This window comes from Abramis brama (genome assembly GCF_963993115.1).
Source record: "Abramis brama genome assembly, chromosome: 5".
NCBI lineage: Eukaryota > Metazoa > Chordata > Actinopteri > Cypriniformes > Leuciscidae > Abramis > Abramis brama.
Window position 1 is genome coordinate 24,940,757 of NC_139967.1, and position 10,179 is coordinate 24,950,935.

At 32.9% G+C, this 10,179-nt stretch overlaps 1 long non-coding RNA gene across 5 annotated transcripts; it reads left to right on the forward strand.

Moving 5' to 3' along the window:
- Positions 1-3,109: 3,109 nt before the first annotated feature.
- Positions 3,110-8,751, forward strand: LOC311084058. Of its 5 annotated transcripts, XR_014606417.1 has the most exons (6): positions 3,110-3,285; positions 3,532-3,641; positions 3,737-3,782; positions 4,889-4,953; positions 6,587-6,617; positions 8,405-8,440. It is a non-coding gene; the product is annotated as an uncharacterized lncRNA (long non-coding RNA). The 5 variants fall into 5 exon arrangements; XR_014606415.1 differs by lacking the exon at positions 6,587-6,617 and having other exon boundaries at positions 8,405-8,751; XR_014606418.1 differs by lacking the exon at positions 8,405-8,440 and having other exon boundaries at positions 6,587-7,932.
- Positions 8,752-10,179: the final 1,428 nt, after the last annotated feature.

A 10,179-nucleotide genomic window follows, 5' to 3' on the forward strand; every position in this document is an offset into this window, starting at 1 on the left:
TCTCAATATAACATTGTCCCAATGTTTCATAAAAACAAAAGAAGAACATTCTCTCTGTCACATTTATAGAATATTTTGAGGATATCATTGAGAGATGAGATGTTGAATGTTCTTTATAAAACGTTCTTCTAATGTGACGAGTTAACACAATTAGAACATTTTACTTGCAACATTTTGAGCATATTTTGGGAATGTTGTTAAAGTTAAAGTTTGTACAATGATCTCAAAATAACGTTGTCTTAATGTTTTGTCATAACAAAAGAAGAACGTTCTCTCTGTCACGTTAGGAAAATGTTTTGAGGATATCATTGAGAGATGAGATGTTTATTGTTCTTTATAAAACGTTCTTCTAATGTGACGAGTTAACACAATTAGAACATTTTACCTGCAACATTTTGAGCATATTTTGGGAATGTTGTTAAAGTTAAAGTTTGTACAATGATCTCAATATAACATTGTCCCAATGTTTCATGATAACAAAAGAAGAACATTCTCTCTGTCACGTTAGGGAAATGTTTTGAGGATATCATTGAGAGATGAGAGGTTGAATGTTCTTTATAAAACGTTATTTTAATGTGACGAGTTAACACTATTAGAACATTTTACTTGCAACATTTTGAGCATATTTTGGGAATGTTGTTAAAGTTAAAGTTTGTACAATGATCTCAATATAACATTGTCCCAATGTTTCATGATAACAAAAGAAGAGCATTCCACTTGCAACATTTTGAGCATATTTTGGGAATGTTGTTTAAGTTAAAGTTTGTACAATGATCTCAAAATAACGTTGTCTTAATGTTTTGTCATAACAAAAGAAGAACGTTCTCTCTGTCACATTTGTAGAATGTTTTGAGGATATCATTGAGAGATGAGATGTTTATTGTTCTTTATAAAATGTTCTTCTAATGTGACGAGTTAACACAATTAGAACATTTTACTTGCAACATTTTGAGCATATTTTGGGAATGTTGCTAAAGTTAAAGTTTGTACAATGATCTCAATATAACATTGTCCCAATGTTTCATGATAACAAAAGAAGAACATTCTACTAGCAACATTTTGAGGATATTTTGGGAATGTTGTTAAAGTTAAAGTTTGTACAATGATCTCAATATAACATTGTCCCAATGTTTTGTCATAACAAAAGAAGAACATTCTCTCTGTCACATTAGGAAAATGTTTTGAGGATATCATTGAGAGATGAGATGTTGAATGTTCTTTATAAAACGTTCTTGTAATGTGATGTGTTAACACAATTAGAACATTTTAATTGCAACATTTTAAGGATGTTTTGAGGATGTTGTTGAGATAACAGATTATATAATGTTCTCAGTAAAACATTGGCACAATGTTCCATAATAACAGAGGAGGAACATTATCAAATCAACGTTCGTAAAATGTTTTGAGTATATCACTGAGACCTGAGATGATGAGTGTTTTTTAAAAAAAATCTTGTAATGTGACGTGTTAACAAAACTAGAACATTTTAAATGTAACATTTAGCAATCAAACTACACAATTATTGTTAAATTGAGCTTGCTGGTCAGACAGCAGGCCAACAGGGTTCACGATGGAACATATGGTGCATTTAAGTCCTCCTGGGAAGTTTGTATTCATGAGGTTTTACAATTTTGTTTAATGTTTTAAATTAATGAAGCCACTGTAAACTTTATCATCACATATTATACTGTTACATATTAATGCTATCATATTTTGTGCAGGCATTAGCTTACTTCAATGTCACTGCTGAATACCTAAGTATAGTGGTATCCCACAATGTTTCCCACTGACACACCCCTAACTCTTCAAGATCGGGGTTAAAGAAAATCCTGAGCTTCCTACTCATATTCTCATCATTGTGGTGGCGTTCAACTTGTAAATACGATCTTTATGACATGACTTGAATGCACCAATAGCTCTATCTTAATTAGGGACAATCCATACAAACACTCTTTGCTAAAATACATTACAGACTGTCACAGTAAGAAGTTATTCGTCCTGTATCAACGCTAAAGGCCTAACCACTGCAGTCAACACCTTGGAGTCTATCCATGCTGTTAAATAAAAGTCTGTAGACAAGGGTTAGGGTTAGGGTTAACCTTAACCCTTAATTTCTAACCCAGACCCGGTTTCACAGAGTTTAGATTAAGCCAGGATTAGGCCTTAGTGCATTTAATTAGCTTTTAAAAATGTGCCTTAGAAAAAAGAAAAAGAAACATTACTGGTGTGCATCTTGAGACAAAACAATGGCACTGACATATTTTAAGATTTGTCAGTGCAAGTTGCTTTCAGGTAAAACAGCTCAAACGTGCATTTTAGTCTGGGACTACAGGCTTAAACCTTGCCTGTGAAACCCGGGGTATATGTTGTAACTTGTATAGAATTATGCCAATGTTACCAAAGTGTTGTGTTGGACAGAGGATTAACCCTAAACCAACAGGTTGTGTAACAGTGCCACACAGGGTGAAAAGCAAGTTGACATTATTAGGCATAAGAGTGTTTCTAAAGGAAAGGTCAATATTTTGTTAAAGTGCAAAAGGATCATTATGGGTCACATGAATGTAACTCTAATGTTACCATGATACCAATCCATTAGTTTTTCATGTAGGTAGGTATACAGAATTGTATATGAATAGCCTACATATGCAATGTTTGCTCTGTTTAATATATAATATGTTTGCTCTTTTAAACTGCTGTTTGGCAGAGCAGTGGTAAATATATGTTGTTATACATGGTATATATTATTTGTGTAATTTATTATTATTATTTATATGTTATTGTAAGTTTATTTTTTTTTATCATGCACTGCAATGAAGACACCATTTAACCAATTGATTAAATATAACAGCCAGCTTACAAATACAACTAAATAAATAGCCGTGCACATTTTTTTCATATTCTTTCTTTTAAAACATGTAATCTTTTCCTGTAATTGCAATGTTACCACATTATTGGCTGTCTCTTCGAGTTGTTTTGAGCATGATTGGCTATTCAGACTGTCATCCAGGAATCTGGCCAATGGCAGCTATGCGCGCCTTTTACTGGTCAAGTTTGAAGTTTGAATATTCGTCTGTTAGAGTCTGTGTGTGTGCGCGCGCTGCTACTGCTCGGGAGGATCTTCAGTACTAGCCTCCTTCGGTTCTGTGGCTTTTACATTGTTTAAAACATGGATTATTTTGCATCGTACTGTTACATTTTTATTTTGAGCGAGTTGCGGGATGTAAATGGACAACGAATTTTAACAACGTAGCCTACGTGTAACGGACATATTGCAATCTGCGGAAGGTAAATAACTTTATTTTATATAAAAATACATTCTGCTACATCAAAATATAGTGTGTTAAATTGAGAAGCTAATTTTAAATGCGACTAGAGCAATATCGATATTATGTCAATGTTTCAGGCTGCATGTGTAACGTTAGGCTAAATATTGTCAGCTAAGTTAGTTTTTGATAAAAATAAATAAAAATAAACCTCAGCATAGTCTGAGCTTTACAATGAGTGAACTGAGAACATTGTGTCTTTATACAGAGAGGAACTCGAACCACACTATGAAAACTAGGCTTTTGAATGATCGCGGGATATCGGCCTAACGTTACCGTCAAAATGATGAGTCATCATCATAATATGTTTTTGAGCTGGTGAGTAAAAATTTGCAAGCTTTTTATGTCTCTTTTAGTAAGTAAATACAAATAGCTAATAATATTGCTGTATGTGTGTGTTTCCCATTATCCAGGAATTTTGGGAATAAATATTATCCAGCCACATGATCTTCAGTTGCGGTGAGTATTGTCATAGTAAAATACACGTGAAATAGAGGCAGAACATGTAAACTCTGCTCAAAGGCACACTGGTCCAAACCCTCCAGTCAAAATTGTACCTGTCTTCTTGATATGAGTTTTTATGGGCCTAGCTGACCCAAACATAAATGTCCTTTCAAAATGAAATTATTTTCAAACCTGTATGACTTCTGTGAAACACAAGAATGTTGGGAATAAAACAACATTGGAACCCATTTTATGGAAACAAATGTTCCCAATGTTTCATGATAACAAAAGAAGAACATTCTACTTGCAACATTTTGAGCATATTTTGGGAATGTTGCTAAAGTTAAAGTTGTACAATGATCTCAATATAACATTGTCCCAATGTTTCATGATAACAAAAGAAGAACATTCTCTCTGTCACGTTAGGGAAATGTTTTGAGGATATCATTGAGAGATGAGATGTTGAATGTTCTTCATAAAACGTTCTTCTAATGTGACAAGTTAACACAATTAGAACATTTTACTTGCAACATTTTGAAAAAATAAAATAAAATAAACCTCAGCATAGGAGCTTTACAATGAGGGAACTGAGAACATTGTGTCTTTATACATAACATAAATGTCCTTTCAAAATGAAATTATTTTCAAACCTGTATGACTTACTTCTCTGAAACACAAGAATGTTGGGAATTAAACAACATTGGAACCCATTTTATGAAAAAAAAAAAAAAAAAAACAGTGAAGTCATTTCTCAAGATATCTTAATTAAGGTTATACAAAATAAATTCATACAGTTTTGGAACAACATGGAGTACCGGTAAATAACGATAGAGAGTCTATTTTTTGGATGAGCTGTTCTTTTTAGGACATGTTCCCAGGGTCCTTTGCTAAATTAACCATGGTTTTTATTATAGTAAAGTGTAGAAACAATATTTTTATGGTGGATTGATTACAATAATTTATTACCATTTAGTTAGTGTTGCAAAACCATGGTTAATGTTAGTAAGGGTTCTCCAGATTTATATAGCCTAACACTTAAGGAAAACATAAAAAATGGTCCTATGTCACCCAGATCAATAGTCTGTTAACACACATTAACACACTTTTTACATTTTCTTAAGATCAAGCATTGGACCAATGTTTACGGAGCAGAACAGGCACCAACAGAGAAACAAGTCCATCACTAGTAAGTATCCACTGCATTTTATAAAACCGTAGTCAATTTTAAACGCACAATGCACTCCAAAATAAAAATGATCTATTTTTTTCTCCCTCGTGCCAGATTTATATCTGTCCCAGATTTATATCTGACTTTCTTTCCACAGAGATTTTTAGAAAAATTATCATTAAAGAGAATCATATAAAGAGAAATGTGGGAGGAGCTTGAATTTATTGCCTAGCCCTGTTTGTTTGAACCGCGAGAGCCGTCAAAGCTTATGCTACTCCTATGTCATGCACCGACAAGAGCCTTTTATAGTCAACACGTCGGACGCAAGCAACTTGCACTTTTGCCCCCACCAACAACGCATAGTATTGCATACAACGGTGCGTCGCGTATCAAAAACTGGGACGACACATTTTTCTACTCATAGACGCATATGGCGGCCGAAGTGTAGCGATGCGTAGCCTTGCAGGCGCATATGCGTATCGATGCGTTGACTAACTCTTTGGGCGTAATTTGACTTGCATATGGCTGTCTGCTGGAAGCTAGTTATTTAAGTCGATAAAATTATAAATATGGTAGGGCTGGGGGAATTAACACGTTAATCTTCGCGATTAATTTGAGATGCTTAACGAGTTTATAAAAAAAATGCAATTAACGCAGCACTTTTTTTGCCTCATTTTAATGACTTCCTGTTGCGGAAAAGGCTGCAAAATATGCCGTCCCGCCCCTCCGTGTTTGGCGATCAGGTTTTATTCTCGCGCAGCTTTCATGAGCGGGTCTTTTCCGCTCCGCGCTCTCCATTCCGTGTGTGTGTGTCGGCGCACTGACACACACACACAACACTGAGCAAACATTGAGCTCTTTGCTCAATGTTCTGCTCTGTCGTTAACGGCCCAAACGCTCCAATCATGTACCGATCACGCACTGGAAAAGCAAAGTCAAATAACGTGAAATTTCTCAGTAGTAGACTTCTGTGAAATAGCCCTACTGAGCTGGTATAGTCATGCTGACAACAATGGTAAAATTACCTGCTCTGATCACATGCTCTTGTAATAATAGCTTTGTAGGACTATGTTTTATTTTGATAATTAGAAAAAAAAATTTATAATAATAAATTGTTAAATTTATTATGTTGATTGATTATTGAAAATAATAATATATTGATATATTGATGTTTAATATTATTTTAATACAGGGCTATTTTCTGTTCCTTTTTTTCCTTTTTGTTGTTTAATTAGGTTATTCTAAGTTTAAATATTGATGATTACAAGCTTGGGGGAAATGCAATTAATTGCATTTAATTACAGCAAATTGTGTAAATAATCAGTTACTTTTTTTAATCGATTCCCAGCCCTAAAATATAAAATATGGATATGTTTCTTACACAAACGCATCACTTCGCTTCACCTTTCGCCTTTATTAACCTGCCAGAGCCGTGTGGAGTACTTTTATCATGGATGGATGCATTTTTATGGACTTGTCAAAAAAATCCCACAGGGAGCTACAGAATAAGAAATCTTTGAAGTCCACTTTTTTACTGTCTGTTTCAATCAGTAAAATTACAGTTGTTTTTTTTCTCTCAGAATTGTGAGGCAAGAACACACAATTGCAAGAAAATATCAGAATTGTGAGCCGTCTTTTTTACTCCCCTCAGAATTCACCCTTCGAGGGAGTTTGATTGACAGGTATTTTTTACATTTTTATTTTACCAAAAATATTTTTTTCTAAAAAAATTACACAAATTAAACGTTGAGACTTTGTTTCAACTTTCATATCAAAAGTAACCTGCTCTGTCTTGTCTCTGCGTTTAAACGTTTCAGCGTTTTTTCTGTGATCCGCAATGTATTTTTCATTGCGTGACAACATGATGTGTGGCGTGAGAGCGCCATGGCTTGTTGGACATAGCAACAGTAACTAAAGGGGGCGGGTCTTTGCAAATTGCATTAACCATGGCTGCCTGTTAATTATCACTGGACTACTTCGCTCTCGCATCTCCCAAAAGTAAATTTTTTTTTGTTTTCTTGATTCCATTTGAATGGTTTAATTAAATTGCTATAACCAATTATTTAAAATGTAATGATTTAAGCAAAACGTTCTTCAAAGGTTAAACCAAACTTTTATTTGACGGATTGCCGTGTAGACCTTTGAGTTTCTCTGTGTTTTATGATATGATGATAGTTTTTCTCAAATGAAGCTAAAATGCTGCTGAAGTGACTCTCAGAGCAGCTGTATTGATGAAGTGCATTAATGTTCTCATATAGAAACGACAGCAAAAAAAAATAAGCCAGAATTGCTTTTTTTTCTCAGGTTTTACTAATTTATCCTGTGATTCTGACTTTCAAACGGCCAATTGCGAGTTTATATCTCGCACTTCTGAGAAAAAAAAGTTTGAATTGTGATTCGCAATTACCTTTTTTAAAAATTGTATTCCATGGCGGAAACAAGCTTTCATATGCACAGACAGTAGCTCACATTTAACATGCAGATTGTGCGCACACAGAAACCTACTGGAGCACAAAAAGTTAGTGTCAACACTGTCCTGTGATTTCTCAATAAGAAACAGAAGTTATAGCATATTTTTCTTTCTGCTTTTGAAGTAACTAAAACTTACAGCTTAGCTAATAGCAAAGAGACGATTCACAGGTATGATTAAATCACACTAGAAATTGTTCTATCTCAAATGCAGTACTACTTTATCTGTATCTGATTTAAAACAAGCAGAAATCTGTAAGAAATGTAACAATCCATAGACAATATAACTGATGAAAATGAGCTGTTACATCAGAGCAAAAGCATCGTGGGCAGTGCTGTGACATGCTGCAGCTGTGCTCAAGGCTACCTGAGTTCGAGGTTCACACTTCTCAAGCCAAGTTTGTAGTTTGTTAAAATAATTTAGCCTCTAGTTGTGTTATTAAAGGGATACTCCACTTTTTTTGGAAATAGGCTCATTTTACAACTCCCCCAGAGTTAAACAGTTGAGTTTTACCGTTTTCGAATCCATTCAGCCGAGTTTCTGATATTTGGAAGAATATCAGTAACCAGACAGTTTCTGGTCTCATTGACTTCCATAGTAGGAAAAAATATATACTATGGAAGTCAATGAGACCAGAAACTGTCTGGTTACTGACATTCTTCTAAATATCAGAAACTCGGCTGAATGGATTAGAAAACGGTAAAACTCAACTGTTTAACTCTGGGGGAGTTATAAAATGAGCCTATTTCCAAAAAAAGTGGAGTATCCCTTTAACATGTATATAATGGATTAAGTATATGTTTTAAATTACAGAAACAAAATAGATACTCATAAGGTATCATATTTATACTTTTAAATAAACTAATCTAATTAATTTCTGATTAATAATTAGGCTGGCTAATTTTGAAAGTTTTCAAAGTCAATATTGCTTGTGATCTTAATATGTAATATGTATTTGTATTATTTTTGTTTACACTGTTGCATGATCTTCTTTTATAGGCTATGAGGAAAAACTCTACCATGCACACAGAGAATAGAGCTCAATTCTGCTAACTGGGATAGCAGCTGAAAAACAAGAAGAGAAGAACAGTAGAACACCTATTAATGCAGATGACTTTATTCTTTTTCTGCAAGAACCAAGACAACCAAAGACTGATGATGAGCGCTCTGAGCAAACAGCAGTCAAGACGTGTGATTGCACATTGGACTTTACTGAGTTCTTCATTTAATGTTGGGCATCTACTGTACGCAGAACTTCTAATAATTTATGTGAATGCCATTCATAAACCTGTTAGATTTTTGTTTTATTTTAGAGATTAATAAAATTGTATGTTTTAACAATGTTATAGCTAAGCATTTTTTATGTTTAAGAGAACATTTTGGGAACAAAAATAAAACTTCCCACTAAAAAATTTATAAGAATGTTAAGTAGTATTTTTAAGAGTATTTTTAGAGAATGTTATCCTAACTTTTAGAAGAACGTTCTAAGAATAAAAATAAAACTTCCTGCTAAAAACTTTATAAGAATAAAGGGATAATGTTCTAAAAATGTTATGATTAAACATTTATAGAAGGTCATCATCACAAAACATTTTTAGAGTGTTCTTAGAGAATGTTATCCTACCTTTTAGGAGAAATAATGTTCTAACAATATTATTATTAAACATTTTTATAATGTTGTAAAAAAAAATGTTATCTGAACTTTTAAAAGAACATTCTGGGAACAAAAATAAAAACACCCCCTGAAAACTTTCTAAGAACGTTAGAGAATAATGTTGTAAGAATGGTACACCTAAACATTTTAATAATGTTTTTAAATAATGTTATCCGAACATTTAAAAGAACATTCTGGGAACAAAAATAAAACTATCCGCTTACAACATCATAAGAACGTTAGAGAATAATGTTATAAGAATGTTATTACTAAACATTTTAATAATGTTTTTAGAAAATGTTCTCTAAACATTTAAAAAAACATTCTGGGAACAAAAATAAAACTACCCGCTGAAAACGTTCTATGAACATTAGAGAATAATGTTATAAGAACGTTATTACTAAACATTTTAATAATGTTTTTAAAAAAATGTTATCCGAACATTTATAAGAACATTCTGGGAACAAAAATAAAACTACACGCTAAAAACATTATAAGAACGTCAGAGAATAATGTTATAAAAATGTTACTACTAAACATTTTAATAATGTTTTTAGAAAATGTTCTCCAAACTTTTAAAAGAACATTCTGGGAACACAAATAAAACTACCCGCTGAAAACGTTCTGAGAAAATTAGAGAATAATGTTAAAAGAATGTTACTACTAAACATTTTAATAATGTTTTTAAAGAATGTTCTCCAAACTTTTAAAAGAACATTCTGGGAACAAAACTAAAACTAGCCACTGAAAACTTTCTAAGAACGTTAGAGAATAATGTTAAAAGAATGTTACTACTAAACATTTTAATAATGTTTTTAAAGAATGTTCTCCAAACTTTTAAAAGAACATTCTGGGAACAAAACTAAAACTAGCCGCTGAAAACTTTCTAAGAACGTTAGAGAATAATGTTAAAAGAATGTTACTACTAAACATTTTAATAATGTTTTTAAAGAATGTTCTCCAAACTTTTAAAAGAACATTCTGAGAACAAAACTAAAACTAGCCGCTGAAAACATTTATAGAACAATACATGCTAATGTTCTTAGAACATTTTTAGAACAAAAAATTTCTAGCTGGGTTCTTTCTGATCTGAATGGTTTGTGGAAAACACTTGGGAGAG